Source organism: Dasypus novemcinctus, chromosome 14 (assembly GCF_030445035.2).
Source record: "Dasypus novemcinctus isolate mDasNov1 chromosome 14, mDasNov1.1.hap2, whole genome shotgun sequence".
NCBI lineage: Eukaryota > Metazoa > Chordata > Mammalia > Cingulata > Dasypodidae > Dasypus > Dasypus novemcinctus.
The window spans coordinates 13,676,211-13,703,890 of NC_080686.1; the positions used below are offsets into that span (position 1 = coordinate 13,676,211).

At 36.0% G+C, this 27,680-nt stretch overlaps 1 long non-coding RNA gene across 1 annotated transcript in view; it reads left to right on the forward strand.

The window, feature by feature from the left end:
- The first annotated feature begins 2,888 nt into the window (after positions 1-2,888).
- LOC131273351 (uncharacterized) overlaps positions 2,889-27,680 on the forward strand; it is a 49,529-nt gene continuing 24,737 nt past the window's right edge. Inside the window, exons 1-2 of the long non-coding RNA XR_009180560.1 lie at positions 2,889-2,950; positions 3,120-3,185. This is a non-coding gene — a long non-coding RNA (uncharacterized lncRNA). The remainder of the gene's footprint in view (positions 2,951-3,119; positions 3,186-27,680) is intronic.

Below are 27,680 nucleotides of genomic sequence, written 5' to 3' on the forward strand. Positions count from 1 at the left end.
AGAATGGGTATCCTTGCCTTTATTTCCAATCTTAACAGGGAAGCTCGCAGTCTTTTAAAATTAGATACTATGCTAGTGTTTGGTATTTTGTAGATGATCTTTATCATATTGAAAAAATCCTCCTGAATTGCTATTTTTTCTGGGAAATTTTAACATAGGTGATGGATTCCATCAAAGGTTTTTCTTTTCCTCCTGTAAATGATATGAATATGCTTCTGCTTTAGCCTATGAATATGATGGATTGCATTGACTGAATTCCAAATACTGTACCAGCCTTTTATCCCTGGAATAAACCACATTTGGTCATGATGTATAGTTTTCATTATATATTGCTGAATTCTATTTTCTCATAATTCGTTTGGGATTTTTGCATCGCTTTTCATAGGAATAATTGGTCTATAGTTTTCTGTTTGTATTACCTTTGTTTTTTTATATGTGTCATACAAGATTCAGAAAATTAATTGGGAAGTGTTCCCTTATAGTCTTATTTTCTAGAAGAGATTGTGTAGAATTTGTGTTAGTTCTTCTTTAAATGGGATGGTAGAATTCTCAAGTGAAACCAACTGGAGCTGAAGATTTCTTCTTTGGAAATTTTTAATTGTGAATTCAATTTCCATAATAGTTATACAATCATTCAAGTTACCTCTTTCATTTTGCAGAGATGTGGTAACGTGTTTTTCAAAGAATGGGATCATCTAATCTAAATTTTCAAATCTATGTATGTAAATTTGTTTGTAGCATTCTTTATTATATGGGTTCATCTACAGTTTTGTAGTCATAATCCCTGTTTAAATCCTGAAAAGAGTAGTTTGCGTGTTCTCTATTTTCTATTTGGTCAGTCTTGATAGAAATTTGTTATTTTTATGATGTTTTCAAAGAATCCTCTTTTTGCTTTATTGATTTCTTCTTTTGTTTCCCTGATTTCAGTTTCACTGATTTCTTCTCTTTTCTTTATTATTTCCTTCCTTATGCATGCTTTGGTCTTATTTTGCTTTTCTTCTTCTACGTTCTTCCAGGGGAGGTTTGGATTATTGGTATGAAGCTGTTTATTCATTCCCAAGTTAACTTTTTGCACTATAAGTTTTCTCCTAACACTGCTTTATCTGTGCTCCACAAATTGAAATATGTTTTATTTTCATTTTCATTCAATTCATTGTTTTTTCACATGAGTATACTTCTTTGACCCATGCGCTGTTTAGAAGTGTGTTATTTAGTTTCCAAGTACTTGGAGATTTTCCTGTTACATTTGTTATTGATTTCTATTTTGATCTCATGGTAGTCAGAAAATATACTTGCATGAGATAAATTATTTTAAATTTTTTTAGGTTGGTTTTATGACCCAGAATATTGTCTACCTTGGATATATTCTTTGGTCACTTTAAAAGAATTGTAATCTGCTCTTGTTGAGTGGAGTATTCTACAAATGTCAATTATATCCAGATCGTGGATGGTGTTCTTCAGTTCTTCTATACCCTTGTTGATTTTCTGTATAGTTGTTCTTTGAATTGAGAGAGCAGCACTGAACATTCCAATTGTAACTGTGAATTTATCTATTTCTCTTTTCAAGTCTATCAGTTTTCAAGTCACATATTTTGCAAGCTCTGTTTGTTGATGCATATACATTAAAGATTTCTAAATCTTATTGCTGGGTTGATTCTTTTATCATTATATGTCCCTTTCCGGTGTCTCTTGTGTCTGTTCTCTGAACAGACAGATGTTCTACTTCATCTAGTATTAAAATAGTCCCTCTTGCATTGCTTTCATTAATGTTTGCTTGATTCATCTTTTTAGCTTTCAATTTGTCTATTTTGCTATATTTTCAGTGAGTTTCTTACAGACAACATAGAGTCAACTCGTGGTTCTTATTCCACTTTAATAATCTCTCACTGTATTTAGATACCTTTAATGTAATTATTGACATGTTACACTAAAATCTCCCATTTTAGTTTTTGTTTTCTTTTCTGTTTGTGGCCCATGGCTGCTTCCCATGTGGGGTTCACCTACCCCACGAGGAGGGGAGAGCAGACTTATTTCTACCTCATAGTGGTGAAAGTCGTGACTCTCCACTAAGCCTCCTCTGACAACACCATAAGGTGTGGGGTGGAAATGTGTCTTATTCCAGCTGATTGGAGGTAAGAATCCACCCTCTATGTGTGGCCACCACTGACATTGTGGGCTGTTGCTTTCCCAATAATTTTTAAAAACACCACTTAAGGCTATATAATATCTCATGCTATGTATCAATACACCAAACTTTATTGACAGTTTCCTTACCATAAATATTGACCATTCCTCTTTTTGAATCATTAATACTACTGTGATGGATAAAACCATGTGCTCCTAAATACTTGTCTTATCAGTCAACTCCATTTAAGTCATAGTTGTTTTTCTTTTTACCACTAATATATTATTTTTAAAAATTACCAAGAATGAAACAAAAATGACCAAAAGAAAAGTATGAAAGATCAAGATAAGAGTTGTATTCTCAGACCATCAAAAGGACTTAAGGTATTTCTGAAAAATAGAGTTGTTAAAGAAAAAGGAAAGGATGACTTATATTAGAGTCCCTGAAATGAACTTTTGCTATATTTCACCCACACCCTTGTCCATTCTCAGTTAATGATGGGAACAAAAAAAAAAAAAAAATTATCAGGGAAGTTAAATAAAGATTTATGGAAATCTTGTAGCACTCTACCAGATACTCTAAAATATGATGGGAGAAAAGAAAGTAGTATGAACCTCTAGTAACTAAGAGTCTATTTTCAAAGGAATGTATATTGACTAGAAATGATGAATGAAAGCACATCTACACTCTCCAGAGGAAACCTCGAATGTGATTTATATGATGGTCAAGGTTCTCCAGCAAATAACCCTCTATTTTTATTTTCAGAATCCACCACCTAGGGATTCAAAAAACTTGCAATGATGCTGAACATCTCTTCTTGGCAAGGTTGGTAAACAAACCTTGCTACTCATGCTCAAGCATTTATAGACTAGTAATGGAGTTACTTAAGTAAATAACTGCTGAATGAGGCATATCATAATTAGAATTGTTATAAAAGACAAACTTAAAATATAATTTAGAAGAATGAAAATGTTCTAATTTTTTTTTTTTGTAGTGATGAATGCACAGCATTGTGATTGTACTAAAAGTCATTGGTTATACACTTCGGATACATCACATGGTATGTGACTATATTTCAATCAAACTGCCTAACAAATAAATAAATAAATGTGCCAGAATAGCTAGAAATAGCAGCTATGTAGAGCAGATGAAGCATAGAGAGATTGATAGGTGAGGAATTTTCTTTTGTGTTGGTCTGTTTTTTGTTTATTATTATTGGTATAATGAAAATAATCTAATAATGATTGAAGTGATGAATGCACAACCATTAATTATACACTTTGGATGAATTGTATGCTTTATTAATATGTATCAATAAAATTGATTTGTTTTTTAAAACTCTACAAAAATAAATAAGAGATTTATTCATGGTGAGGATAAATCTTATTAAGGCAGCTAACAGTGAACCAAACAGATGTCTTTATCTCATATAGGTTCCATTCCAGCAGAGTCAGGCAGATAATAAACAACAAAAATTGGAAGTTCAGAATTACCATCTACTGATATGGACCAGACTAAGTGGCTGTTGACTTGAGGGACAGAGTAACAAGAGTGCAATTTATATTGGGTTAAGCTTAAACCTTGAAGGCAGAAAGTAAACTCTTAAAAACAGAAAAAAAAATACTTCACATCAAAGGAATAATACAAGCTAAGATGTGGAAAAGGAAAGCACTAGCGTTATCTGTGACTTGGTCAATAGCCTGGTTTTGCTGGGACATATAATGAATAAGAGAGATAAGGGAAAATAAGCCTGAAAAAAGTAATTCTAATTGTTATAGTTTCCTGTCTAATAAATTACCCAAAGTTTAAGGACTTAAAACAACACAATTTATGTTCTCACCAGTCTGGTAAGAAGTTCAAAATTAGTATCACTGAGCTGAATCCAAGTGTTGGCAGGACCACTGTCCTTCTGGAGGTCCTTGGAGAGAATCATCTTCTGGTGGTTGCTGACATCCCTTGGCTTTGGGCTACATCACTCCAGTCTCAACTTCTGCCTTTACATGGCATCCTCCTCTTTTGTGTATGTGATCTCCTTCTGCCTCTCCCTTATAAGGACCCTTTGGATTACATTTCGTGTCCACGCAGATAATCCAGAACAATCTCCTTACGTCAAGCTCCTCAATTTAATCATCTCTGCAAAGGTTCTTTTTTGCCATTGAAGGTAATATTTTCAGGTTCCAGCAGGTGGCATTATTCAGCCCAAGGCACTGATAATAATGAGAATAGTAGTCCTCTGCCATCATACTGGAGTGAGGAAACTAGAATGCCACTCATCAACAGGTTTTTAATATTTAAATATGAGAGAAACGTTATGTGAATCTAGGTGTAGCACAGAAAAAAATATTATACCTTTTTCTGGATATTGAGTCAATTTTCTGGGCTCCACAACTTGATATATGATATATAAGCAAAGAGGAAGCAATATAGTAGGTCTCCTAACAATGTAGAAACAAGAAGACGAGAATACTGGGAATATGTTTGCTTGTTTGTTTCTTTGCTTTTTAAAAATCTAGAGAATGAGGGGCCTCACTAACATGAGAACTAAAATGACCCCCAGGATCATATAAAAATGCATTTTCTGCCTCTTAATTGAAATGATTAATGTGATTAATAGTGATTACATTTTCTAATGAATACTTAATTTTCTCTTTGGGAAATTTCTTATGATTGCTACTCATTACCAAATAATTACAAGTTACTTAGTGATTTGGGTGCCTGGCTGTTAATTCAGAGTGGTAGAAAGGAACAATATTTTTAATCTTTAATTCTAGCCTTGCATATAAATACAACACATTCTTTTTGATAGCAAAATAAATATTAATAGATATACTCTTTTACAATTTCCTGAAATTTATAGAAAAATCCCTGATGAGATATAAACGTTACTTTCTTATGAAGTAGATATTAATTTAGGGAATGGAAGTCAGCCTGGATTTCATTCTTTTGGACTATAGACAAATCATCTGTAAATGAATTGGAGTTGGGACTAGATACCTGGACACACCTGCAGACAGAACTTAGTATGTGAGCATCAGGTCCTTTGAGACGATTCTCTCATGCAAATCCTTTCTTTTCTTTTCTTTTTTTGCATTGGGCTTTTCCTGTCCTTTGCTGGAGGAAAATCTCACTGTGAGGATGTGACATAGGAAGCTCCAGACAAACCAGGCCCTCTACCTCTGTTGGGGTTCTTTAAGCCACAGTGGCTCTAAAGTCACATGGAATGGACTTAAATATGGACATTGCCAGGAATGAGCTTTGCGACCTTGAACAAACTATGCATCATCTCTTAGTTTTAGATGCCTCATTTGGAAAAAAAGAGACAACTACAGCATTTGGATTATTGGGATTAAATTAAACCTGTGTAAGTCTCAGTCCCTGGCAGAATTGAAAGCATTCTGAAAGTGGTTACATTTGTAGGCATCACTTAACTCTACTATCCATAATCCACAGTGCCTGCTATATGGAATATGCTAAATACTGTATAATATTTTGCATGTTTTTATATCATGGGAAGGAAAAACATCAAAGTAAGGAACAGGTTCAAGTTACAAGTATACAGGAAATATAGAATTAGATTATAAAGCAATCATATATACTGTGGACATTTTGCAAGATCACTTTCATGTTTACTTGCAATATTGGGCACTGGACCTCATTTCTCTGTAGGAGCTCACAAATTATCCTCTTTATATATATTATGTGCCTAGCACAAGTAGGATACTCCAGAAATATAAATATAGGATAAATTTAAAAATTTTAAAATACATATTTATCTTTTTGAGTAGCTATTTCACTAAGCTAATGACATAGAAACTTCACAGTATTAGAAAATACAAATCTTTTTTAAAGAGTGTTTCACATTTCTCTATATCAGCAGCAAACCTTAAAATTTAAAATTACTCCCTAGAGTCAAAAGCAAGACTGACAAAACCTCATACACATAACCTTGAGCTTCACACCCAGGTAAATATTTGCCCTGGAAAAAATTTCTAGTTTTTGTAATGGTGTTCAATGTAACAGAATAAATGGTTTTAAATTATTTTCTGTTTAATATAATTTACATATAGTATAGATTCATATATATGATATGCAATGTATATTATTATATATTTTAAAGTTATTTACAAGGAAAAAAGTTACTCCTTTAGAGTTATCAGCTTTTATCCCAGAATCTTAAACTAACATGATATATCTATTGGTTAAAAATATCAATTTAGGTTACTTCTTAACATTTGATTTACAGAAATTAGTTCTGGAAAAGTGCTCTAGACAGGTTCAAAATAACATGACCAACTCACTGATATTAGTGATGTTATTTAGATTTCTACAAGCAGTTTTGATCAATCTCCTGTCACCCAGAGTAAAAAAAATAATAACTTTGTGAGGAGTAGCTAGATGCCTGAGGACACAGCTGATGCATTTAATAAAAATGAATGATGGCACAAGAGATTAAGAATCTCATATGCTTTCCACAGCTTGGTTAGCACAACAGTGATTTAGGTTTTCCCCCAAATCCCTGTTATCTGTCACTTTAATTTCAAGGAAGAATTTTTATTGAGCAGATATGTACCCAGTACTAGATGACGGTACTTAATATATCAATACTAAATATCTGTAATTCCAAAAGGTCGCAATTAAACTGAGGTAAGTTAATTATGCAAGGATGTCAATTTAATCAGGGAACACCGCCCAAGCTCCTACTTCTTGAATTATTAATCAGAAATTGAAGATAGTAGAAAAGAAGCCCTACAGTCTGTTGAGGTACAGAAATGGCAGGAATGGTGCTTTTGTTCCCCATGGAATGACCTTGCGGACAACTTTTATTACTCCAGACTGTAGGCAAGCTTTGTTAGCCTTGGCACAAAACCCCAACTCTGAAGCTGTTTCCATTAATAAAATCAGATCATGACAAATCGTTTCACAAGCTTATCATAAGGTACTTTCTTTGCCTCCCTTTCTATTCGATTAAGACTCCACCTTTCCAATACTTTTCTTCAGTTGAAAATCACTCCCTAGTTCCAACTTGCTGACTTTCAATTGAATTCCAGTATGGTCAACTAACCTAAATTAAACAGGAGCTCTTGATTGACTTTGACTAGCTTAATGGCAACACTTGCAGGCAAATGTGGAAAGAGCAGTCACTTTTTTTCAGAATCACCAAGGGTATGGGCATGCCTAAATGGGGTCAATGGACACTTGGGTATAAAGAGACTGATTGATTTAAAAGTAGCATGCTTGTGTTAGACTATAGTGGTACTATTAATTCAAATAACCCGTAGCAATTGGAGTGCCAATAGGGAACAGAATCAACCCCAAACGGTTTAAATGTAAAGGCTGTATTTAAGGGACCACTAATAGAGTGTGGTCAGATTTAAAGGAGACAACAAGGTGTGTTGAGATATCTAAAGAGAGCAACCATTGACACTACAGTATGACAGGATCAGGAAGAAATACTCTGACCTACCTTTTCTAGCACCTCCCAATAGCATCTGGGTACTTCCCATTAGCCTTACCCAATTGGAAGGCAAATGGTGAAGGATCTGGGTTGATGGCCTTGAGGGCCAAAGAGCAGGGAAGATATTTGGGGGAAGAAAATGAATAACTAGCAAATATCAACCATTTCTCTACTCCCCACATTCTTTATTGCCTTTTGTTCATGTGAGGAAGCTTCCTAGTTCATTGACAACTATTCATCATGTTGCGACATAAATGACATTTACTTTCTTCTTGGAACCTATTTTATGATTTTAGATTTCATGTGTACACTACAAGAATATTGAAGGGGGAGGGGGAAGAAACAACTTGGATAAAATATGCAGAACCGTAACATCCAAATCCTCCATAAATGATTAGTATGCCTAAGTTGTAATCATAACTTCTTCCCCCCATCACCAATTTTATATTCCCCTTACTCTATACCAATCTTCTTACTAGGCAGGTTCCATACATCTGCTGTAATACACATATTTAATTCTGAAGGCATGAGCTGTTAGTGTTCCTATCTATTTTAGGATATTTACTTGCTTTGGTCACAAGAATACCATCTTTGCCTAGGACACCTGAATTCCAGGCATAGCCTCTTGACCCATTTGTGTTCCAGGCACCTTGTTTCCTTTTTAGCAGGATGGATCCATCATCTTAGTCAATAGAGCCCCCTTCAGCTCTGCCTGTCCTTTCAGAGCCCTAAAGTACCAAATGGTTTACAAAGTGTCTTGGCTTCTAAGTCCATGCTGTCGTTCTTGGTGGAAGTATTTTTCCTTAGGGAACTAGGATCTCCAAAGCCATCAAGTCCAAAGTTCAGATAAAACAAAAGCCACTTAAGTGGCTGAAAGATGAAATAGTAAAGGAGTGCTCAGTATGAAGCCATCCTCCTCTGCCTCTACCTCTGGACTCCTGTATTCTGGCTCTAAGTAAAGCAGTACCATATATTGGTTGGAGATTTAGAGCAAATACTGTATCCACAGAAAATACTGTTGTGTCTTAGTTTGTCAGTACTCCTGTGGCAAAAATCATGCAATGGGTTGTCTTTAAAATGGGAATTTATTTTTCTTGGCATTGGAGGCTAGAAGTCTAATAGAAGGTCTCCACAGGCCATGCTTTTTCCTAGAGTCTGTAGCATTCTTTAGCTGGGTTGTCACCATCCTTGGGGTTCCTTGACTAGCATCTCTTCCTCTATCACATGGCTAGCTCTCTTTCCTTCTGTCTGATCCTCTGGTTTCTGCTGACTTCTAGCTTCTGGATTCTATCTGGTTGTGTCTGAAATGCCTTGGCTTAAAAAGACTGTAGTCATATGGATTAAAGCCCATCCTGCCTTAATTGGGCATCATCCAAATAGGATCTTTGAAGATCTTATTCAGAATTGAAGATCCTATTCAGACATGAAGATCTTATTCACACATGAGATCACTGAAGATCTTATTCACACCTTAACGAGCAATGACATCTTCAAAAGTCCTATTTACAAATGAGTTCACACCCACAGAAACATGGATTAAAGTGAAGAGGTCTCTTGGATGACATGATTCAATCCTCAGTAGGCCATACTCCAAACATGAAGGACAGGTGTTCATAGACAAGGAGATGTGCTACCAGAGCCCCCTTTCTAAGGAAAATTGGTTGCCCAGTGTGGAGACTGCTATCAGGAGATAGTTGTCACTGGTCAGCCGTTCAGGGACTGCCTCTCTCTGCGGAGTGCCTCACTAAATTCATCTCTTTTCCCTATGTAGCCTATGTACAATGATTGGTTGAGACAGGCTTTAAAGTTCTGGCTGTTTGGGCCCAATGTGGAATGACCCCAGGCTATTTCTGCTCCAAAATGGTGTAGGATGTTGCTGAGGCTATCAGGTTTCAATTTACAGCCTGACTTCCATCTCCATCCAGCTATGCTTCCTCAGGCATTGATCCCAAAGGCCCTCACTGAGAAACATACTGGATATTAAACTATTTCAGCTCTTTCCTAGAGGATTCCAAATACTACGTCCTATCTCCCAGGTCGTGCCCTCCTTAGTCCTTTCCATAGTTTTGTCAGGCTGGCAAGTCGTGAGTGATGGGAGATGCAATGAGATGGGTTGATCCATTGGCAGAGACCCACGCTATACTTCTTTCCCATAAAACAAAATTCCTTGGTCTGAAACAATTTTTTAAAAATACCAAATTAGCAATAAAGTATTCTGAAGGTCCACAGATTATAGTGCCAGCAGATGCATTGTGAGGGAAGAAGAAAAATATATCTGAAAATCATCTTTCTCTCCAAAAACAACTCCATCTATGAAAACTTGTCCAATGTATCATACTTCCCCAAGTGTGTGGCTACCCCTCCCCATGCCCCGCCTCTGCTGGGAGAAAGTCAGGCACTTTGCAAGAGTATTCTGGTGAGAAAAGGCCTATGTTGTTGAACTCACATATGTCTGCTCCCCTACTATACTCATGCATGTATAAATCCATTACACGAGGACTAAGGAAAGACAGAAAGCAGATGCCCGTGGCATCTCATGGACAGCAGGGGGTCTTTTCCATCTGATTAATGTAGATGAGGTAAAGTTGTTAGATTTAGCAACTAAAAATACAAGACACCCATTTCAACATGAATTTCAGATAAACAATACATATTTACTGGAAGTCTACCATGCAATATTGGGTCATATTTATACTAATAATAGTTTTATTCTTTTTTTATTTGAAATTCAAATTGAACTAGGTGTCTATTTTACCTGGTAACTCTGGGTGGAGAAGGGCAACAGAATGAGATACTGCAGTTCACTACACAAAGAAAATTTACCATTTTAATACTATAAACAATATTTAATAAATATTCTTGCTCACCCAAGGGATTGCAAAAACAAACATAGATGCTGACTAAATATTTAACTGAACTTAACTAAATGTAAAATCAATCTCTCTGCATTTGGCTTACTTGAACAAAAGATAATCCTCTATTGCCACGGACCTTAATATGGGAGACTCATGTATACATAACAAAAAAGACAAATACTCTTCCACATTAAGTAAATACTAAAACAGAGAGCCAAAGAAAGTTATAGAAGAAAAAGTTGTAGACAAAACACTTATTGACTCTCCCCTGGTTGACATTAACAGCTTTAGAAAGAATTGAACAAAAACAGCAAAGCTTTGATGAGTTGAAAATTTCCAACAGAAAGATTCAGAATTAGTAGACAAATAGAGCTAGTGGGCAGAGCCTGGCCTGATCAGTTCTCCCAAGCCTGCCAATGCCACAACAATTATCACCAAAGTATCCTTTTCTAACAAAATCCTATTGAATAAACAAAAAGTAAGGGCCCTAGGTTTTGTGCTTTGTAGTAGATATTCATCTGGATTTCTCAGACTGGCTCCTGTGAATATATTCTTAGTGGTTTAAAAATTTTGAAAGATTTTTGTTTGCTTGCTTACTTTGCTCCTGATCTCTCTGTGTAAGTAAGTGCGTGTACACATGTGCCCCTTCTGGATTGTTCCAAGGACTTCTCAGTTGAATGCTGCTTTGCAGTGAGGCTGTTTTTATTTTTGTTGTGAATGGGTTAGTGCCAAACAAACCCATAGAATTTTGTTTTTAATATTATATTCCTTAAACTGAGGAGAGGACATAGATTCTACAATGGGGATCAGATAGTTTTCAGTCTACACTGGAACTTTCTGTTGTGCTTCAGGCATGACCCTCTCTCTGTCTCCCATCACCTTCCATATTTCAAAAGCTCTTCGAAAGAATTGATAGTCAGTTGGCCACCAAAATGTCTTATTCCAAGAGTCCTAAACTTACCATTAAGATAATGACTTGTTATTTCTTTCCCCATGAATATGAATAACAGGCCTTATAAAAAGCAATATTTTTTATAAGTTTTCAAAAGGCCTATGGTACACCTTAATAAAACATCACAGATAAATACTTAACACAGTTTGAAAAGCAAAATATTTCAAAGAATGCTATGTAGAGAAACATGTTCAAAGCATCCTAAAGATTAAAAGCAAAAACAAAATGAGAACAAAACAAAAAACAGGAATCACTGAATTAAATTTGGCAACAATTTTTATTGAATTTGGTGCTGATATTCATGACTTTTAAAGACCTTAAAGAGGAAATTAAAATAGTCATGCTTGGATGGATGTATATTCTTCTATCACTCATTTGTTAATCTGCTACTACTGGAGAATCTGTGCAAGCCAATTATTTTTCATGCGCATTACATAGCTGAGATTTTTATGGTGTGAATGATGTTTAACAATGAGACAAATGTTAATGATATTCATAAAAGAGCTATGCAGGAATATTCAAATGAATAATAATTCACACCTCAAATATCACTAACACCAGGTGATTACAGTATGTTTAGATTGCAATATAATTGGAAATAAAATAAGTTAAGGTAAATTGTCAAATATAATTCTAATCGGAATGAGAAGAATTCAAATTGTGAAGAGTCATTTAAACCAAAGGAAGCTAAAGATTTAAATAGGCATAACCTAATCAATGGAATAATTCCTTAATTATGAAACAAAAGTGTACAAATGCAAATTCTGTATATGCATACTGAATTGGATATAATAAGCACTAATAATAACTGATGATTAAAGCGATAAAGGAGAAAGTAAATGGGCTGGATAGGTTTTTGTTTTGCCTTTGTGGGGCAAAGTCAGTGGGAACTTTAGAAAATGAAATATTATAAACCAGCCTTGGACCTGATGCCCATGCACACTGTGGTAAAGAACTCACACAGACCCCTCGCACAGAACAGATTTTAAGTGACTTCACAATAAAGTCTCTCATTTTGAATGCTGACTCTCTTTCTCCGAAATGGACACCTTCAATGATATCCAAGGATAATAACTCTAAGAATGAATTTTATTTCTTGTGTTATCTCCTATTGGTCACATCTCCATAACAAAAGAATACTGCAAAAATAGGGATATAGCTTAAAGACTTCATTGAAAATGTGGTTGTGTTTGCTAGTAAATATACCTACAATACAGCATAAATGGGTTTAGTGGTATGATTTCCTTGGAAAAGACAATCAAATCTCACTTGTCTAAGGGACATTTTACCATGAATCCGAAATGGAAATGTCATCGTTAGTCACACACAAAATATCAGAGTTAAAAGTAAGTAAGTGAGAGTCGGGTGCTGCCCCCGGCGCTGCCGGCAGCTGGGGGCGCGCGGCCGGGACGTGCCCTGGGGGCCTCGCCCCTCCCATCCCCCGGCCGGAGGCGACCTGCGGCGGGGCGGCAGCGCGACCTCCGCCCGGTGCGCCGAGGGCCTGGGCCGGGGTCGGGCTGGCACCACCCGCAGCCCCACAGAGGGGACGCGGTCCGGGCTGGAGGAGGGGTGGCCGGGGACGTGCTGCGCCCTCCTGGTTTCTCCCGCGGGCCTTCGGGCGCGGAGCCCGCGCTGACCCAGGAGGCCAGACGCCCCAGTCCCCGGGCTGGGGTCGGGGCCTGCGCCCTTCTGTCACCAGACAATCCGGCAAGGCCGAGACACCTAGTGATTCCTGAACAAGGATGAGCGAGGGGTGGCAGAGGTTCTGTCCATTTTTAAGAACTAATGCAACTTTTACTTCGTGGAAGTAAAAACACAAATCAAGTCATGTTAGGGTTCCAAGTTGCCAGATTATGGAACAAAATACATAAAAAACACACTGCAGTCAATGCCAATGGGACAACTATTAGTTTGTTTGGAAATTCCAAGAGTAGCAGTGTCCCAAATAAAACAAAAAATAATGGCTCCGATTGTCCGCAGACCCATGCATTTAATTGCAGAAAGGCACATAAATACCGCCTTGGTGAACAAAATGGTGCAAAGCCTAGAAATACTCCACCTACATAAAATTATCTGATTCTGAAAAACATGCTCCTACTCAAGGAATGGTTGATAAAAATGGGATAAAGGGAAGTTTGTAAAGTGTTTATCAAAGCCATCCACAATATTTGTGTCATCTACAGAGGCGTTAAAAGTCTGTCAGGACCATCTACTTGGGATTTGGGTAGAATCACTAAAGGTACATTTTTAGGAAGGACTTCATATTCTTCAGTCAGTACTCCAAAACCATAGTGGAATGAATTTTATGGAAACTGATCTGCTGGCAGCATGCAAAGGCCTAGAGCTAACTCCTGTGCCACTAGGAGCAATTCTAGAGAAAGTGTACGGCAATTCGCAGACAACATTAAATCTATTACTTGTGAAAGAATGGTAAAGTCGCAGAGCTTTTCATATTCCATTCAGAATTCATTACTTCCACTTTTCTAGAACCAGATCACATTCCTCCAGTAGAACTATAGCCCTTACCAGGCCCAACAACTACCCATTAGAGTACTCCTAAGGTCAATCGTTCGACAGGAAATTCCAGCCAGTCAGAAGCACTCAATGGAATGAAAAGTGAATACGGTGACATTACCACTGGCCCCACAGAAATAATAGAGATATTAAAAGGATACTATGAAAACCTGCATACTAACAAACTAGACAATTTGGATGAAATGGAAAAATTTCTAGGAACCTACAAACAACCTACCCTGATCGTGGAAGAAGAAATAGACAACCTCAATAAACCCATTATAAGTAAAGAAATTGTGACAGCCATCAAACAACTCCCCAAAATGAAAAGCCCGGGACTAGATGGTGTCAAAGGTGAATTCTACAGCATTCAAAGAAGATTTAATACTAATCTTACACAAACTCTTTCACAAAATTGAAATTGGACAAGAAGAAACGCTACCAAACTCATTCTATAAAGTCAATATCACTTAATACCAAAGAGAGATACAGATATTATGAAAAAAGAAAATTAAAGACTCATTTCCCTAATGAATACAGATGCAAAAATTCTCATCAAAATCTTGCTAATCAAATTCAACATCACATTAAAATGATTATTCATCATGAGCAAGTGTGTTTTAACCAGGCATGCAAAGATGGTTCAACACAAGAAAATCAATTAGTATAATATACCATATTAATAAATCAAAGAAGAAAAATCATATGATCTTATCATTTGATGCAGAAAAGGCATTTGACAAAATACAGCATCCTTTCTTGATAAAAATACTACAAAAGATATGAACTGAAGGAAACTTTGTTAACATGATAAAGGCAGTAAATGAAAAATCAACAACTAACATTTATCCAATGGTGAAAGACTGAAAACTTTCCCATGGAAATCGGAAACAAGACAAAGATATCCATTGTCACCATAGATGTTCAATATAGTGCTAGAGGTTCTAGTTAGAGCAATCAGGCAATAAAAAAATTAAAGACATGCAAATCATAAAGGCAGAAGTAAAGCGTTCACTGTTCATAGATATGATGCTGAAAAATCTACAGCAAAGCCACTAGAGCTAATAAACAATTTCAGCAAAGTGACAAGATACAAATTAATATGCAAATATCACTTGTGTTTCTATATACTAGTCATGTGCCATCTGAGGACTTCAGGAAAAAAATTCTATGTACAATAGTGATTAAAACAATCAAATCTTCAGGAATAAGCTTAACCAAGGATGTAAAGCATTTGTATTCAGAAGACTATAATGCATTGCCAAAAGAAATTTTAAAAAGACTTAAATAAATGGAAAAACACTCCATCCTCATGGATTGGAAGATTAAATATCATTAAGATGTCAATTCTACCCAAATTGATATACAGATTCAATGCAATCCCAATAAAACTTTCCACTAATTCTAATTATCAAAATTTTTTAGATGGGTAGGGTCTCAGAATAGCCAGAACCTTCTTCAAAAGTAACAGCAAAGTTTGGGGACTCTCATCTCCAGACTTTAAATCATATTACCTAGTTTCAGTAGTAAAAACAGCATGGTACTGGCCTAAAGATAGACACATAGATCAATGGAACTGAATTGATGGTTCATAAACAGATCCTCACATCTACGGTCAAGTGATTTTTGATAGCCTGTCAAACCTATCCAGCTGGGGCAGAACAGTCTATTCAAAAAATGCTGCTGGGAGAACTGGATAACCATAGCCAAAAGAAAGACAGGGGACCCCTATCTCATACCTTATACAAATATTAACTCAAAATGGATCAAAGACCGAACTATAGAATCTATAACCATAATGCTTCTAGAAGAAGATGTAGGGAAACATCTCAAGAACTGGTTGTAGGTGGTAAATTCTTGAACCTTACATGGTAAGCACAAGCAATGAAAGAAACATGGATAAATGGGTCCTTATTAAACTTAAACACTTTTGTGATTCAAAGGATTTCATCAAGACAGTGAAAAGGCAGCCCATTCAGTGGGAGAAAATATTTGGAAAGGACATATCTGATAAGGGTTTGATTTCCATGCTATATAAAGAAATCTTACAACTCAATAATAAAAGAGCAAGCAATCGAATAAAAAAGAATGGGTGAAAGACTTAAATAGGCATTTCTTCAAAGAGAAAATAAAATTAGCCAAAAATCACATGAAAAGAATGCTCAATATCACTAGATTTTAGGGAAATGCAAATCAAACCAACAATGAGATCATCTCACACTGCAAAGAATGGCCATTATTAAAAAAAAAAAACAGAAAACAATAAATGCTGGAGAAGATGTGGAGAAATAGGAACACTCCTTCACTGTTGGTAGAATTGTAAAATGGTGCAGCCTCTGTGGAAGACAGTTTGCAGTTCTTTATGAAGTTAAATATAGGACTTCCATATGATCTAGCAATTCCTCTACTAGGAATATAGTCAGAAGAACTGAAACTGTGACATGAACAGACATTTGCATACCAGTGTTTATAAGTGGCATTATTCACAATTGCCAAAAGATGGAAACAACCCAAGCATCCATCATCCAATTAATGGATAAACAAAATACATATATATTTACACATGATGGTGTAGTATGCTGCTGTAAGAAGGTATGAAATTGGGACACAAATGATAATGTGGATGAATCTTGAAGACATTATGCTAAAGGAAATAAGCCAGACACAAAAAGACAAATATTGCATGGTCTCATGCTCTACCTCATGAACGAAATACTTATGGAGTTAAAACCTGGAGTACAAGTTACTAGGAGATAATAGGAGGACTGAGAAGGTGCACTGATGCTTAATGTAGGTAGACGTTTTAATTAACTTGACTGTAAAAGTATGGAAATGGATAGAGTTGATGGTAATACCTTATAATGAGTAGAACTAACACACTGTTGGTTTATAAATGGTACTGTAGCCAAAAAGAATAGTCTAGGGATATAAATGTCAATTGAAAGAAAGCTAGAGAATAATTTAGGGATTGAATAGCATAGTGAACCCAGAGGTAGATGAGAATAGTGGTTAATAGTACAAATACAAGAAGGTCCTTTATGAGTTAGAACAAATGTAAATGAATATTGCAAGTTGGTAAGAAAGTGTAGAAGCATGGGAAAAGTACAATTAATGTAATTATGGACTAGAGATAACAGAAATACTGTAATATTATTGCATCAATGCCAAATATGCACTACTAATAAAATGGGGGTATGGATAATATATACCAAATGTATGCTATAGACCATTGTTAGTGGTAATTACCTCATAATCTGTAAGATTATGGAGGGCTATTGTCTGGGAATTCCACACATGTGCATGATTGTTTTGTAAGTTCACATTCTCTCTAATAAAAAATATATTTAAAAAAAACTAAATTAGTAATCCTTTATTGAAATGTCCCATTAGATATATGAAATATGAGAATTTTCAGATAATCACACATGTAAATCCTTGAATATCTAATTAATGAAGAGAAGTGGATACTTTTAAATAGTCAATAAAAATATATATCATTGACCTGAGAATGATGATTTTCTTTAGCCATACTTTTCCTCTAATAAAAAACTAAAATGGGCTTTTCATAAATAAATTTATACCACATAAGAGTAAAAGAAAAAAAAGGAAAAACAGCACATACTAGAGAGAGAAAAAAGAAAAGAAATGACTAACATGAAGATAGAATCAGAAGGCTTAGTTAAGAGTTGTCATTTGAGCAAGAGTAGAAAGCTCTAGGCTATAGCAAGTACCACTGTAGGTAAAAACCTGAAATAAGTGCAAATTAAAATAGAGAAGCCACCAGAGCTTTCCTCAAGGAAATAAAAAGACAAGTGGAGATTAGTGAAAATCATTCAAGCTGTGAAGAGTACTTTGTGTGAAACCCTGTGTCATCAATTTAATATCCTGGTCACCACCATTCATGTATTTAGAAAACAGTACTTGCCTTTCTCATGTGTCACCAGTGGTGCTAGGGACAGATACCTGTGGGACGGGGTGACAGCAACTGCATGGCTCAGGGTCCATGATAGAAGCACAAGAGAATGGAGCCAGGGCTCAAACAGGGGGTTGACCCATTTTATCCTAGGCAGTTATGAAAGGTTTCTAACAGTGCTCTTCTGGAATTTCCTGTTAATTTGTAGCAGTTACTGGGGAGGTAATCATGGTGCAAGATAGCAGGTAGTGAAAATCAAGGTTGGAGAATTCAGGTAATGCTATCGCTAAGGTGGTGCGACTAGGATGTAGTCCCTGAAAAGGAGGAGGTTGGGAACAGCTTAGCCCAAAGGACCTTTCATCCCCTGCACAGGAGTTTAGACCTCAGGCTATAGGTGGTGAGGGGCCCCTGAAACATGGGAAGCAGGAGAACAAGTTCAGATTTACCTTTTGGTCAAATTACTTCCCCAAGGTCATGTATAGTGGTAATAAGCCTGGCCTCCTCCCAGGGGCATATCCAGGTTTATATGATTTGGGAGACTCATTTTCAGGAAGAGAAAATCCCACAAAATGAAGTCCAAACAGAAACCTTGATTTAAAATGAGAATCTAAGTGACAAGCAATTACTTGAGCCTTGGAGATTCACACTTTGCTCTGAGATCTTTTAGGCTGTTCAGGAGAAATGTTGAAATAAGAATAGTTCCTAGTGGAACTCCAGATTCCTCACTCATTGGAGTACACTCTGTACTTCCCCCAAACTGGTAGCATTCACAGGGTCTTGCGAAAGAGGCAGAAGGTCAGCTGCGTTGGATAAATATGCCCTCTCTTCCCCTCAGCCCACACCATTTGCAAGAGAAAACAAGACCACAGATGTCCTGACTGGGGCATCTCAATACACTCTCTCCCACTCCATTCTGTAGATTTTGGCAGGCTATATAATGGTCTGTAGTTGCCATTGCAATGTCATTCAGGACAATTCCAAGTCTTGAAAATGCCCCATACGACACCTGTTTTTCCCTCTCCCTGACTTCAGCACTTCTGTTGGCCACTGTCTTCACATCAATGATATAATTGCTTTCATTGCTAGAATCACAATAAGTCTGGAGTAGAATACCAGTGCTTTTCATTATGGAAAACTGTTATGTTCCCCTGTTCTTCTGAGTGCCCATCGTTCTGTTCTTCAGTTCCTTGTGTAATCTGGTCAGGACTGCAATTTCTAAAAAGCAATAGCATATGACCTCCACTCAAGAAGGTAAGGGGCTTCTAGTACCTGCTAGCGGAGGCTATCAAACCTCAGAGCCTCAACTTACTAATAGGACAAAACTGAAGGTGTCTCTCTCCTTATCAACTGGATATCTAACATTTAACCTTTCTCTTAAATCCTGGAAAAATTCCTGGGGGTTATATACACAAATCTCCCAAATACACATTCTAGTTCTCCATTCCTAGATTTTCAAAATGGGAATTTTACAAATGAACTTGGAAATTGTTTGGTGGAATAATTATCAAATGGAGAATTAGGGAACCCCATGAAAATTTGAAAGTTGTTTAAGTATAGCAATGAAAGTCAAGGACTTTGAATAATGTGTCCATGAAGGAAGTTATACTTTATATTAATCACTATATGTATTATTAGTAAGTTAGCATTTATTGTTAGTAAGCAAGCATTTTGGGGAACTATGTTTGTGAGCATACTAAGACCCGTATCACCCTGAGCTGATGGGCAGTAATAATAACATGGAAAATAACATTTAGAGCACAGTCTTTGGACTACTTTCCACTGCATTTTGGTATTGGAAGTTTTTAATGACATATTTTCAAGCTCACTGATTCTTTGCTTGGTAGTCAAAATCATTCTTCATTTCTGTCTGTGTTTTTAATTTATAGCATTTCCATTTGATACTTTCTTAGTGTTTCCATTTCTCTAATCACATAATCTATCTGTTCTTAAATGTTAACCACTTTTTCCGATAGAGGACTTTTAGCATATTAATCATAGTTATTTGTACACATTTTGATTAGAGAGGTTGTTAAGTTGACAGAAAAATCATGCAGAAAACAGAGTTCCCATTCACCTGCCCCCATTATTAACATTTTGCTTTAGCATAGTACCTTTGTTAGAAATGATGAGTGGATATTATTATAATTATAGTTTTAACTATATTGATGAGAGGATATTATTATAATTGCAGTTTTAACTATATTCCATACATTAGGCTTCACTGTGCTATATAGTCATATGGTCATTTCTTTAAAAATTTCTATTCTAGTAACATATATACAACCTAAAATTTCCCCTTTTAGCCACATTAAGATATATAATTCAGTGGCATTAATTACATTCACGATGTTGTACTACCATCACCATCATCTATTATTCAAGCTTTTCATCATCCCAAATAGAAATCCTTCACAAATTAAGTATTAACTGCCCATTCCTTACCCCAAATCCAGCCCAGGGTAACCTGTATTCTAGTTTTGAACTCTATAAATTTGCTTAGCCTTATTATTGCATTATTTCATGCAATATTTGCAAAATATTTACAGTTGGATTTGCATTCTATTTGCAATATTTGCACAATTGGAAAAGTCAATCACCTAATTTTTATGGAAGGGGAAGTGGCCCTGAATACTCAAAAACATCTTTCAAAAGAAGGAATTTTCAGAAATCACATTTTTCATTTCTAAAACTTATTTCAAAGCAGCAGTGCTCAAAACATCATACTCCTGGCAAAAGGAAAGACTTATAGACCAATGAAGTAGAATTGAGAGTTCAGAAATAGAACGTCACATCTATGGCCAATTGATTTTTTTAACAAATCAATTTTACTGATATGTATTAATAAAGCGTACGATTCATCCAAAGTTTACAATCAATGGTATTTGCTATAATCACATAATTGTGCATTCATCACTTCAATTATTATTAGAGCATTTTAATTATTTCAATAATAATAGTAATAAACAAAAAACAGACAAAAAAGAAAACTCCTCACCTCTTAATCTCTCTGTGTTTGCTCCCCTGTGCATAGCGGCTGGTTCTGGCTATTCTATCCAAAGTATATCAATTAATGGCTTTAATATAATTACAAGGTTGTACATTCATCACCTCAAAAATTCTACAACAATTTCATTACTCCAAAAAGAAAGACTCTAAACCCCTTAACGTTACTTCCTCAGACACACATAACCATAATTTCCTTTCACTTTTATAAATTGATTTATATTTACATTTTAGATAAATGGAATCATATGATATGTAGTACTTTGTGTCTGGTCTCCTTCACTTCATATAATGTTTTTTGTCTGACATTAACATTTTGTACTATTAACTTACATTTATCCATCTTTAAATAAAAATGGTCTTATATATGCAATTCTACCTAAATTCATATTTCACAAAATAGGGCAATCATACACTATTATTTGTCCTTTTGTGTCTGACTTGCCTCACTCAACATAATGTTCTCCAGTTTCATCCATGTTGTCATATGCTTCACGACTTCATTTCTTCTTAAACTGTGTAAAATTCCATCATGTGTATACTCCACAGTTTGTTTCTCTATTCATAAGTTGATGGACACCTGGGTTGTTTCCAACTTTTGACTTTTAACATCAGTGTTAACATCAGATTTCTATATGTGTCACTGCTCTTAGTTCTTATACCTAACAATGGTAAGTCTATATTCAATTTCATTCAGAGTTGCCAAACAGTCCTCCACAGTGGCTGTACCATTCTACATTCCCAACAACAGTGAGTAAGCATTCCTATCTCTCCAAAGCCTCTCTAACATTTAGTTTTCCAACTTTTTATTAGCAGCCTGACTAATAGGTGTGCAAAGGTATCTCATAGTTTTGATTTGCATTTCCCTAATTGCTAGTGATGGTGAAGATTTTTTCATGTGTTTGTTTGCCATATGTATTTCTTCTTTGGACAGTTGTCTTTGTAAGTCTTTTGCCCATTTTCTAATTGGATACTTTGTCTTTTTATTGTTGAGTTTTATGATCTCCTTATATATCATAGATATTAAACCCTTATCAGATATGTGATTGCCAAATATTTTCTTCCTTTGAGTCGGCTGCCTTTTCTTGTTTGACAAAGTCCTTCGAGGTGCAAAGGTGTTGGATTTTGAGGAGGTACCATTTATCTATTTTTTCTTTTGTTGCTCACACTTTGGGTGCAATGTTAAAGAACCTACCACCTACCACAAGATCTTGAAGATGTTTTCCTTCATTTTCCCTAGGAGTTTTAAGTTGTTGGTTTTATATTTAGGTCTTTGATGCACTTTGAGTTCAGTTTTTATATAAGGTATAAGATAGGTTCCCTTTCTTTCCTTTGGAAATGGCATCATTTGTTGAGTAGACTGTTCTGGCTCAGGAGGTGGGGTGACCAGCCTTGTCAAAAATTGCTTGATTGTAGATGTGAAGGTCAGTTTTTGAGTTCTCAGTATGGTTGTTCCATTGGTCAATCTGTCTGCTGACTCTCTTTATGCCAGTTCCTCCCTTCCTTCCTTCCTTCCTTCCTTCCTTCCTTCCTTCCTTCCTTCCTTCCTTCCTTCCTTCGCTAAGTAATACGCTTTAGCGTTAAGAAGTGAGAGTCCTCCAACTTCATTTTTCTTTTTTTAAGACATTTTTTGCTATTTACCCTTCCAAATAAATTTGATTATTTTATTTTCCATTTCTGCAAAAAAAAAAAAAAAAGGCTGTTGGGATTTTTATTGGGGTTGCCTTGAATCTGTAAATCAGTTTGGGTAAAATTGACATGTTAAAGATATTTAGTCTTTCAATCCATGAACATAGGAAGTTCTTCCATTTATTTAAGTCTTCAGTTTCTTTTATCAGTATTTTGTAGTTTTCTGAATACAGGTCTTTTATGTCCCTGGTAAGTTTTCCCAAAGTATTTGATTGTTTTATTTGCTTCTATAAATAGAAATTTTGTCTTATTTCCTCCTGAGATTGCACATCAGTAGTGTATAGAAATGTTATTAATTTTTGTGCATTGACCTTGTATCCTGCCACTTTGCTGTACTTTTCTATTAATTCTAGTAATTTCGTTCTGATTTTTCAGGATTTTCTAGATATAGGATCATGTCATCAGCAAATAGTGAAAGTTTTACTTCTTCCTTTCCTGTTTAGGTGCCTTCTGTTTCTTTGTCTAGTCTAATTGCTCTAGCTAGAACTCCTAGCACAATATTGAATAATAATGGTGACATTGGCATCCTTGTCTTGTTTCTGATCTCAGTGGTAAAGTTTTCTGTCTTTCATATATGCACTTTATCACATTGAGGGAGTTTCCTTCTATTCCTCTCCTTTGGTGAGTTTTTAATCCAGAAAGGGTGTTGTATTTTGTCAAATGCCTTTTCTGCATCAATTGAATCATGTGATTTTTCTTCCTCAATTTATCATTGTGGTTTATTCCCTTGCATACCTGGGATAAAACCCCCTTGATCATGGTATAATTCTTTTAATGTGCTTTTGGATTTGGTTCCCAAGTATTTTTTTGAGGATTTTTGCACCTATATTTATTAGAGATATTGGTGTGTAATTTTCTTTTTTCATATTATCTTTATCTGGTTTTGGTATTATGGTGATGTTGGCTTCATAGAATGAATTTGGTAGCATTCTTTCCTGTTTGAGGTTTAAAAGAGCTTGAGCAAGATTGCTATTACAGTTTCTTTGAATGATTGGTAGAATTCACCTGTGAAGACATCTGGTCCCAGGCTTTTCATCTTCGAGAGGTTTTTGAGGACTGTTTCAATCTCTTCACTTGTGATTGATTTGTTGAGGTCCTCTATTTCTTCTAAAGTCAGTGTAGGTGGTTCATGTGTTTCCAGGAATTTGTCCATCTCCTCTACATTTTCTAGTTTTGGGGCATACAATTGTTTGTAGTATCCTTTTATGATCTCTCTTATTTCTGCAGGGTCAGTGGTAATGTCCCCCTTCTCATTTCTCATTTATTTGTGTCTTCTATGTTTTTTTTTTGTCAGTCTACCCAAGGGTTTGTGGATTTGTTGGGCTCACAGAACCAAATTTTGGTTTTGTTGATTTTCTCGATTGTTTCTGTTGTTGTTGTTCTCGGTTTCATTTATTTCTGCTCTATTCTTTACTATTTCTTTCCTTCAGCTTCCTTTGGGATTAGTTTGCTGTTCTTTTCCTGGTTCTCTCAGGTGTGCAGTTAGATCATCAATTTTAGCTCTTTCATCTTTCTTAATGTAAGCAGTGAGGGCTATAAATTTCCCTCTCAGCACTGCCTTTGCAGTTTCCCATAGAGTTTGATATGCTGTGTTCTCACTTTCATTTGTCTCAGGATATTTCCTGAATTCTCTTGAATTTTCTCCTTTCACCCACTGGTTGTTTAAGAGTGTATTGTTTAATCTCCATGTATTCATGAATTTTCCCTATTCTGTCCATTATTGGTTTCCAGCATCATTCTGTCATGATCAGAGAAAGTGTTTTGTATAATTTCAATCATTTTAAATTTATTGAGACTAGTCTTGTGACCCAACATATTGTCTATCTTGGAGTAGGATCAATGAGCACTTGAAGAGAATGTATATACTGCTGTTTTGGGATGCAATGCTCTATAGATGTCTGTTATGTTTAATTCATTTTTCATATTATTCAAAGTCTCTGTCTCTTTATCCTCTGTCCAGATGTTCTATCCAGTATTGAGAGTGTTGTATTGAATTCTCCCACTCTTATTGTAAAGACCTATTTCTCCCTTTGGCTTTTGCCAGTGTGTGACTCATGCATCTTGGGGCACTGAGGTTAGGGGCATAAATATTTAGAATAGTTATTTCTTTGAGTTGAATTGCCCCTTTTATTAATATATAACGACCTTTTTCATCCTTTATAAAAGTTTTGCATTTAAAATCTACTTTGTCCTATACTAGTGTTGCTGCTAGTAGCTCTTTTTTGGTTAATATTTTCATGGACTATCTTTTTGCAACCCTTAACTTTTTAACCTCATTGTGTCCTCATGTCTGAGGTGAGTTTCTTATAGTCAACATATAGACGGTTCATATTTCTTAATCCACTCTATCAGTCTGCGTCTTTTGATTGGGGAGCTCAAGGCATTAACATTAAATGCATAACTGTAATGGCATTGCTTACATCAGCCATTTTGACCTTTGGCTTTCTGTTGTCATATCATACTGTAGTCTATCCTTTTATGCTTTCTATAATCTTCTTTTCTACACTCTTCTCCAAGTCTCTCATCCTTGTTTTTTACTTCCAGGCTGCAACACTCCCTTTAGTATCTCTTGTAATTCCAGTCTTTGGGTAACATGGTTTTTGTTTGTTCATGCAGTCTTTGAACTCCTCTTCATGTTTTAAGGACAGCTTTGCCAGATACAGAATTCTTGACTGGCAGTTTTTCTCTTTCAATATCTTAAATTCATCATGCCACTTTTCTTCTCTCCATGGTTTCTGATGAGGGGTCAGCACTTCATTTTATCATGTTTCCCTTGTATGTGATGCTTTTCTTCTGCTGCTTTCAAAATCTCTTCATCTCTGATTTTTGTCATTCTGAATAGTAGTTGTCTTGTGGGTAGGTCTGTTCATGTTTATTATGTTTGGGGTACATTGCTCTTCTTGGATATTGATATTTATGCCTTTCATAAGAGTAGGAAAATTTTCAGTCATTTCCTCAAATATTTTTTCTGTCTCTTTTCCATTTTTTTCTTCTTCTGGGATGTTGATAATGTGGATGTTTTTGCATTCCATGTTTTCGTTCAATTCCCTGAGACCCTGTTCCATTTTTTCCATTCTCTTCTCTTTCTATTCTCCTGTCTTTTCCAGTTCAGATGTTCTGTCTTCAGAATCACTAATTCTGTCTCCAAGCAGTTCAAATCTGCTCTTATGTGCCTCTTATGTATGTTTAACCTCATCCTTTGTGTCTTTCATTGCCATAAGGTTAGTTACGTTTCTTTGCAGACTTTCAAATTGTTTTTTATGCTCACCCAGTACCTTCCTACTATTCATTATCTCATTAGTCATATTTTCTTTCCATTCTTTAAAACAATTTAGGAGAGTTGTATGATTATCAATGATTAATTTTCTCAAATCCTAAATCTCTTCAGGATATTAGGTCTGTTCCTTTGGCTGGACCATCTCTTCCTATTTCTTAGCATGGCTTTGTAATTTTTCTGATGTCTAGGCATCTGATATCTTGGTGAATCTTACTCTAATAGCCAATTTCTCTCTATTGCCTATTGTTATTATTTTTGCACTGCTCTTTGATATTTGGTCCAGCTTATCCTAAATGTTTAAAATTACACGGCTTAAGTTACCAAAATTCTGCCAGGAACTCACTAATGGGTCACAGACTTTCTCCCAGAGGTTGGGTAAAGAGAGCTTGAGAGGTGTCTATATGTAATTTCCAGACTGTCCAGCAGATGGCACTCGGCTCACTTATCCAGGAGGTGTATCTCTTGGTTTCCCTTTGTGGTTGTCTGCCCAATTGATTTTTGACAAATGTGCCAAGTCCAGTCAATTGGGAAAAAGTCTCTTAAGCTAATGGTGCTAGAGAAATGGACATCCATATGCAAAAATATGAAGACTGACAAATTACCTCACAACATATTCATAAATTAATTAGGAAACAGATGAAAGGACTTGTCCGTCATCATTATTTTGTTAGTTGTCCTGGGCAAGTCCGAAGAACTGGAGAGTGGGCGTTGGCCACGACTCTGCTGAGGTTCAGGGTTCAATCGGCGTTTGAACAGACTGAAGACTTAAGTCTCTGCAACACATTTAATGGATATAATGATAATTACAAGTCCCATTCCCCTAAAAGGGGTATCTATATCTACAAGCCCCCCTCTTGATCTGAAATAATCAGTGTGGAAATTATTCCAAATTCCTTAAGGTTGAGGAATGAACAAACATGAAAGAGGAGTGTAACTACCAACCAAGGTAGATTTGTAGTTATGACCATGAGGTAACAGAAGAACTTGTAACATTGATATAAAAAGAGCAGTTACCAGAGGTTCTGAGGGGAGGGGGAGGTATGAATAGGTGGAAGAGAGCGCGTTTTAGGTCGCTGTAATTGCTCCGTATGGTTCTGCAATAACAGATATATGACACAGTATATTTGTCAAAGCCTATAAAACTGTATGTTGCAAAGTATAAACGATATTGTAAACTACAGACCTTGGATAGTAGCACTGCTTCAATACTGGCTTATCAATTGTAACAAGTGTACCACATTAATATAAGATGGTCTTAATAGGGGAAACTGTGTGTTCATGGAAGGTGGGTTTATGGAAATCTTCTGTACTTTTGATATAACTCTTCTATAATCTAAACCTTCTCTAAAAATAAAGTTTGGTGTTCCAATAAAATGTGGCATTGGTGTGGAGAAAGTGGCCGTGGTGGCTGCTGGGTGTGGGGAATGGGAGGAAGAGATGAGGTGTGGAGGCATTTTCGGGACTTGGAGTTGTCCTGGGTGGTGATGCAGGGACAGTTACCGGACATTGTATGTCCTCTCGTGGCCCACTGGGTGGAATGTGGGAGAGTGTGGGCTATGGTGTGGACCATTGACCATGAGGTGCAGCAGTGCTCAGAGATGTATTTACCAAATGCAATGAACATGTCATGAAGATGGAGGAGAATGTTGCTATGGGGAAGTAGTGGGATGAGAGGGGTGGGGGGTATATGGGGACCTCATATTTTTTTAATGTAATATTAAAAAAATGAATTAAAAAATAAAAATAAAAATAAAAAACTAATGCTGGATAACAAAAAATAAAATAAAATAAAATGGATAAAAATATAAGAATCAGTACTACAAAATTCCTGGAAGAAAACATAGGAAGCATCTTCAGGATCCTGTGTTAGGCAATGGTTTCTTAGATTTATACCAAA